The 7,843-nt window shown below is 39.7% G+C and overlaps 1 long non-coding RNA gene across 1 annotated transcript in view; it reads left to right on the forward strand.

Annotated features, from left to right (window-relative positions):
- LOC131277916 (uncharacterized) overlaps positions 1–3,859 on the forward strand; it is a 48,530-nt gene extending 44,671 nt beyond the window's left edge. The window contains exon 3 of the long non-coding RNA XR_009184959.1: positions 457–3,859. This is a non-coding gene — a long non-coding RNA (uncharacterized lncRNA). The remainder of the gene's footprint in view (positions 1–456) is intronic.
- Positions 3,860–7,843: the final 3,984 nt, after the last annotated feature.

The raw sequence follows: 7,843 nt of genomic DNA on the forward strand, positions 1-7,843 counted from the left end.
AGATAAGGCTGTTAAGCCTTGCAAAGCTTTGGTGATAGTACCATCTGGGGCTGTATTATTGGGGATGAATGTACAGTAACTACCTCCAATCATAACACAGATGTCTCCTTTTTCTGCTAGCATCATATCTAGGGCTGTCCTATTTTCCCATGTCATTCAGCTAGTAGCATCCAACTGTTCTGCTATTCCCTTAACTGCCTTCCTAGTGTAATTGATACATTTTTATTGATTATAATATATATAGGTAATCCAATCCACATTTTTGTTAACAGTGACCCACCAGAACACGAATGACTCAAATCCTGCAGCTACCTGATTTTTAGCTTTAAATTCATTTGGGACTCCCCAGGGCACTCCTATACTATCTAGATAAATTTGATCATCAAAAGAACCAAGTAAACTTCTTTCCTTTCTCTTTCCCTGATTTTGTGTTTTTTCCTCTTTTTCAAATACCAGGTTAAGTGGGATGGCCAATTGAACCACAGCACAGGTTCCTCCTCACTTCTCAGGTAACACCTGTCGGAGGACACCCTTTCTGCGGAACCACCAAAAGTCTGCTTGGGATATGGCCGAACTGGAGAAATTGCGAGTACTATCTTCACTTGTGTTCCATACTTGTGTGGAACTTGTCTACTTGTGTACACAATGCCATGGTTCCAAGGTCATGGAGCCCTTTTTCCCATCTAGAGAGACACGCAGAGTGACATCCTGGACCAAGGCGGGAAGCTGGTATGGCTTTGATGTTTCCCTTTTTGACATGAGGGAAGAGAGGACAACGTACTACAATTTTCAGCAGGAGTAGCATTCTGGGAGAGGAGCACCATGCACTTAAACTCCCTTTCATGCTTTTCCATACCTAACAGAAAGGGTAAGATGAGCTGTGGGCCAATCTGTTGCATAAGTGTAACAGTTGCTTTTGTTCAGACTCTGGACTGTATATTTGACCCATTCTACCCAGGCATTTGCATCCCCATATCCTCTCTCTGTTTCTATGATTTGCTTTAAATCTTCCGCCTTAAGTATCCTGACTGCTTTGCGATCATTCTGAATTAGGGAACTGGCCTTCAATTGGTATCTTTGAAGGCTTACCTGGAGGGAAAGTTTTTGACATCATATCCACAGGGGGAGGAAGGACTCGAATACAGAACCTCCATAGAGGATCTTTACCTCTAACATCTACCACCACCTCATAGACTCTATCAGGGGAAGAATAGAGGTTGTTGTTGCTGAATTTGTCTGCCTTTCTAATTGTTATTACCACTGGGTTACGCTCGGGTTTTTGAAGTCTGGTGGGGTATTACCTTTATAAAAGGCTATTTTGTCCTCCAATGGTTTCCAGTCCTGGCGGTCCACCCATTGTAGTTGGTAGTCCACCAAAGTTCCAGTGAGATGGGGTGGGAGGTTGAAATAACCTCTTGGTGACTCTGGGCATAGATATTTATTTTGCCCACACAGTCAATGCTGATGTCCCAAATCCCCACATTTTATCACTTGGCAGGCATCAAACTGCACAGTCTGAGACTCTAGGCCTTTGGTTACATTTACTATCAATTTAATGGGGCTTGACATGACCCAAATCTGAAACATCATAGTCAGCAGAATTATTCTCATTTTCAGAAATTTTAAATGCTTCATCTGCTAGTCTCTCAAGGCACTAGACAAGGTGGATATGGGTAATAGCCTGCCTTTTAAGTGCAGGGATATCTTTCTGCAAACTTCACTAATACAGATCAGGCAAACCATGATGCCTGAGGGATGACAAAGTAGAGAAAAAGCCAGTATACAATTCTCTCCCCCTGTCCTGATATGCCTTCCCAACTATTGCCTTCTCAGAGTGATCCTTAAGGGAGCCGAGGTTGGAGTTATTTTCCAGGACTTGGACAGTGTTGTTGGGTACTTATCGTCTAGTTTGGGCACTGGCCCTTTTACTCTCTTGTATTGGGTCCAGCCTTTTTCTACTGTCCGGACTGTAGTTTCAGTTGTCAGCAAAACTTGATAGGGTCCTTCGCAGGTTAGCTGAAGTCTGGACTCCTTCCATGACTTGATTAGGACCCAACCACCCCGTCGATGTGGATGGACAGCAAATGCAAGAGACGGGTCTGGGCCAGCAAACCATGATGCCCGAGGGATGACAAAGTAGAGGACAAAGCCAGTATATAATTCTTAAGGAAGAGATCCTTTGACTCTAAGGAAGGGAGGTCTCCAGTCCTCCTAGGAAAAGCCAAGCCAAAAAGCATTTCATAAGGGGAGATTCCCAGTACTTTCCTAGGGGCAATTCTAATCCTCAATAGGGCTATAGATAAGCACTTAATTCAGGGTGACTTTATTTCTAAGACCAACTTAGGAAGATGCTTCTTTAAAGTTTGATTCATTCTCTCCACTCTCTCTGAAGACGGCAGGTGCCAAAGTATATGAAAGTTCCATGTGACACCAAGGCTTCACATAACATTCAGCAGTACATAGGAGGTAAAGTGGCTACCATTGTCTGGGTCTATATTTTCCACTAATGCATAACAAGGAATGATTTGTTCAAGGATAATTTTAGGAGTTCTTGATGCTGTAGCTGAGGCCAGAGGATATGCATCCACCCATCCTGTCAGATGATCTATAATTACCAGAACTTACTTTAGCCAACTCATTGGGGGCATTTCAAAGTAATCAACCTGAATACTCTGGAATGGCCTGAGACCCGGCTTCCTTGCCCCTTGTTCTTGCTTCCTTAAGACTTTCTTATTGATCTTTGGCAAATTATACATCATTCACTTACTTGTTTAGCTATAGAATAAAGGCCCACACATCTGAAATACTTAAGAACCAGATTCCACATGGCCTGCACCCCACAATGACTCCCTCAGTGTAAGACTGCTAATACCTCTCTCATCACTTGCTTATTCAACTATGCCTACCACCCAGGAGGAGCAACCTCCCTTCATCATCAAGGGTGGCTCCTAAATGTTCCAGCCCTTTGACCTCCTTTTCAGAGAATGTGGGGACCCTGAACTCTTTGAGAATGGAGGGTCTCAGGATCATTAACTTCAAAGGGGGAATATTTCAATGGCCTCTTCATCTGCTAACCTATTGCCCTTGGCTTCAAAATGAATGACATTTCTGGTGTCTGAGTAAGAGTAGATTGACCAATAGTTATTTTATTAATTCCCCATGGACTAGCCCTTTTCCTTTCCTATTAATCAATCCCCTCTCTTCCCAAATTTTCCCAAAGGTGTGGACTACCCCAAAGCCATACATAGAGTTAGTGTAGATTATAGACTGTACCATCCTTTTCCTCTAGTAATTTGAGGGCTTGATTTAATGCATACAATTTGCAAGTTTGAGCTGACCAGTCATTAGGCAACTGGCCAGCTTCTTTCACCTAACAACTTAGTCCATTTACAATTGCATAGCCATTGTACCTCCTTCCTTCTAGGACCCTGGAGGACCTGCATATGAACAATTTTTCCCCTAAGTGAAGGGGAAGTTCCCCTAGGAACCCCCAATGCTGTCCTTCTATCCACTGTAAAAAACAGGTGGAATATCTTCTTGAGTGAAGAGAGGTCCAGAACAGAGCCTGCACCAATGCCTGTTTGAGCCCTTCTAAAGCCTCTCTCTTCCCCTGACAGCTTACACTTTCATTCTTAAAGGGGTGCTGAAGGATGATGGTCATTCTTTTGTAACTGCTTCCTTCAAGGTGTAAAACCCTCCTGCTCTTCTACCGTGATTGGAGGCAGATGACTACTGCACCCTGGGTGAAACTGGATGAAATCTCTCTATGGCTAACAAGATGGAAGAATTAGAATTTTGAGGATATAGGGTTTTATTGAAAGGCTACTGCGCCACAAAAAAAAAAAAAAAAAAAAAAAAATGCCAGGTGCCTAAAGACTGCATCTTCTCAAAGTTGATGGGCTTATTTTTCAGGCTTTCATCAGAAACTGATTTCCAGGTCCTAGGTGAGGAAAGTTACCCATAGACTACCTTGAAGAGGTTAAGCTGAAGTGGATCCCATCCACCTTGTTTCCTTCCTGGTGGAAAAATGCTTAGCCCTGGCGAGATGGCTTGTGGGCTTGCCAATCCTCCCCAGGATATGAGTGGGACAGGTTTTAGAATAAGACTAGGAGGGAGACTTGGATTAAGCATGTTCATTAGCTACTTAGAAAATGAAGTTTACCAGGGCCTTTTTAACATGTTCAAAAACCTTCTGCATATGATCTAGAAAAGATATCACCATAATCATCAAGCATATATCTAGAATAGGAGAGATATAGGTACAGTATTTAATACCAATCAATGCACTAATGAATGCATAAATTTCTTTTTGAGTTGCAATTAATAGATCTAAGCTCCAGGTTTGCAACACCATACAAGTTGTCTCTACATGGGACTAGGCCATAATGCCAATGATGTTTAAGTTCTACTCACTCTGGTAATTACTGCTCCACTTAGCATGTCCTTCACACAGCCAGCATGCTGCAGCACCATTGACCCTAGGGAGAAGCTAGGAAGGTAGACTCCAGTACTTCACTGGCCTGGTATATAGCACCCTTCAGCACCATGGAGGTTTTTACTTCTACACCTTTACCATGATGACATTAAATAACAAGTATTTTACTTCAGCAATAAAGATGCCCAATGGAATCAAGATTATCTTCTTTTACCTCCATTTTAATATGCAGATTGAGGTGGCCTCTGACAGTTTTTCCTGTTATGAAGCTACTTTTTGTTATTAAAATCAATTCAGTTTCTGTTTAATAATGACTTACTGGAATAAGACTGGAATAACCCATTCAAATATTTTGGTTTAAACATTGCTTCTACAAACTTCTTATAACTATCCATAATAGCATAGACACTAGTTGCTTCATCTTATGACAAATTGTACCTTCACAAAACACATTCCCTTACTTAATGTTACCTTCTACAATGCCTTCTACAACTTGCCATATTCATTCAAGTTTTGTCCTACATATTTCCATTCTGATTTTATGACAGCCAGCTATCTTATGTTAGGAAAAAAAACATTCCTTTAAACAAACATCAAATTTTAATCAGCACTCCTGTTGTAGAATTTGAGAGAAGTTCAATTATTTGAGTGTAGAGAGGCCAGGACTCAGGAATGATTTTGAGAAGGAAAAATGGTTTATTGACGGCCGGCCGGACTTGGGAACTTCTGTTTGAATCCCGAGCCCCGAACAAGATTTTCAAACGTCTTTTATACAGAGAGGAAAGGCCAAATGGTCCCTTTGTTTCAGTTCTCAATAGGCTTCAATTAGCATATATATCTTCCACATCTTAGGTAAGCTTTTAGCATGGACTCCAGATATTCTAGATAAGCTTTTAGCATATTTACTTTTTGCATTTCCCCTAAATACTTAAAGTTTATAGCCCTTGCATTGTTAAACTATTTCCTGGGACTGGAGCCTGTTGTCATTGTCCCTAAGGGCAGGACTGCAGCCTCTTACTGTTCCACACCCACAGCCTTCAGCTTAGGTTATCTCTGAAGAGACAAAGAGCCTTCCACCCATAGCCCACATCATTCCCCCCCTTTTGCCAAAGTTTAACTTGCTAAGCTTAGGCATAATTATTGTTGGAGCTATGAGGTGGATGGCTGTTTGTTGTCTTGATTGATTATTTATCAGTCTTTAGTACAGCATCCAGGACTGTTTTTAGAAGTTTAGAACTTTTCATTCTGGACAGCAGAATCTTGGGCAGGGGCCTCCTGCAGTTATTCTGCTGCCACTGGCACTCACGTGGATTTCCAGTCAGGTTCCAGATCCATCTATTACTTTTATTTTACTCTTAAAGAGTTTACACCTTTAATTTAAAAGGGGTGCTGAAGGGAGACAATCTCTTTTCTGTAACTGCTTCCTGCTGGCCATGGGCTGTAGTCATTGCCTAATAAGGTGTAAAACTCTTAATTTATTCTAACTGGAGGAAGATGGATCTGGCATTCTGTACGAAGTTGGATGAAGTTTTCATATGGTTAATAAGATGTTCACTCTGAAAGAAACAAACTTAATTAAAAATTTGGAATACCTGTTTTTAAAAGAGGACACATTGGATTACAGAGGTAGACAAGGTTAGATGCCTATAAAGATGGCACTCCTTAAAAGCTGGTGGGAACAGCATATATATTCTTTTTTAAGTTATCCATCTTTAGAGATAAATTGCAACAGACACTTAGCTTTGTCTGAAGACACATTCCAATCTGTTCAATGATTGACACTCATTCGCTCTGTCAGATGCTCCTGGTGAAATGGCACTCCTTGGGCAACTGGCTTCACTCAGGATTAGAACACTAATTTGGAAATACTCTTAGTTTTCACCTGTGGGAGTGATCAGAACTACAGAATAAAGATTTTTACACCTTGGTTTTCATTGTACAATTTCTAGCAATTTTGACTTGTTCAATAGGTGACTCACCATCAGCAAGCAAGCCTCACTTTTGCTACACAGCAGAGTACAGCAGAATATAGAAGTTGACTGAGACTGGCTGAGACTGCCACCTTATTCTATAGACATGTTATTAACTGTTTAGAAAATGATTTTACCAGGAATTTAACATGTCTAATATACTTCTGCACTTGATCCAAATAGAAAAGATAACATTACAATTATTAGGCATATATTTAGTACAGGATAAAAGTACAGCATTTAATATTAACTAATGTATTACTTAATGTATAAGGATTCAGAGTTGCAATTATTAGTTTTGAGTTTCAGGTTTGTAATACCTTACATGTTATCTCTCCATGAGAGCAGGCCATAATGCCAATTGTGTTTAAGTTTCACTTACAGTATCCTGGTATCATGGCTCCACTTAGCATGTTCTTCAACGCAGTGAGCAAGTTGCAGCATCCTTCATCTTAGAGAGATTTTCCAGTATTCCACTAGCCTGGTGCATAGTGCTCTCTGGCACCATGGAACAGTGCCAGTCTGGAGGCGATATCCATTGTACACTTGGCTGTACCAAGTCATTATTGGCTGCTGCAGGAGCTTGAAACTGCAATATAGTTTCCATCGACTTCAGGAGCAGAACCAGAGACTGATATAGCACATATTTTAATTGAGGGGTCAGTGACCAGCCTAGCCAATAACTCACATGGAGAGGCCACCTGTAATGTATTCAAGGCCTGGTTTGTATGCACAAGAGTTTGACAATGTTAAAATTTATTCCTTGTTTTTATATATATTTTAAACAACTTAATGCAACACATATATCAAATGACTGTTTACTTACACAATTTTACTATGAAGATAACAGCAGGTACTTTAGTAATAGAGGAAAAATATTATTTTTCAGTGTTAGAATGAAAACAGAATATTTCCAATAGAATCAAGACAACTTTTTATAACCATTTACTTAAATGTGTACTTTGCAGTGGCCTTCAGACAGGTTTATTATCATGAAGTTATTTCTGCTACCAATACCAATCTGAGTTTTTTAGTTAACAATGACTTCTACAACTAGAACTATTTAAACATTTTTAGTTTGGAAGATGTTTTACAAACTCTTTATAATTGACTATAACCACATTGACTAGCCACCTCATGTTTAAATAAACTTACTAAATTACAATTACCAATGAAAGAAATTCACTCTTTATTTAAGAGAGCATATCTACAATCTTTTTCCTTCAGCCTAATTTCACTAATGTGAACTTACAATTTTCATTACTTTAAAGATTTCATACATAATGTTCATTTAGTTTATAAATTAACTATGGGAGATTACACTCAAGTTAAATAAAATTGAAACCATAATAGTTTATGCAAGGAATGTTCTCTTTTTCCCTTACAGGAAGCTAAAAACTTTTTTTTCTTTAAGTTATGAAAATTATTAATTTAAAAG

This window comes from Dasypus novemcinctus, chromosome 1 (genome assembly GCF_030445035.2).
Source record: "Dasypus novemcinctus isolate mDasNov1 chromosome 1, mDasNov1.1.hap2, whole genome shotgun sequence".
Taxonomy (NCBI): domain Eukaryota; kingdom Metazoa; phylum Chordata; class Mammalia; order Cingulata; family Dasypodidae; genus Dasypus; species Dasypus novemcinctus.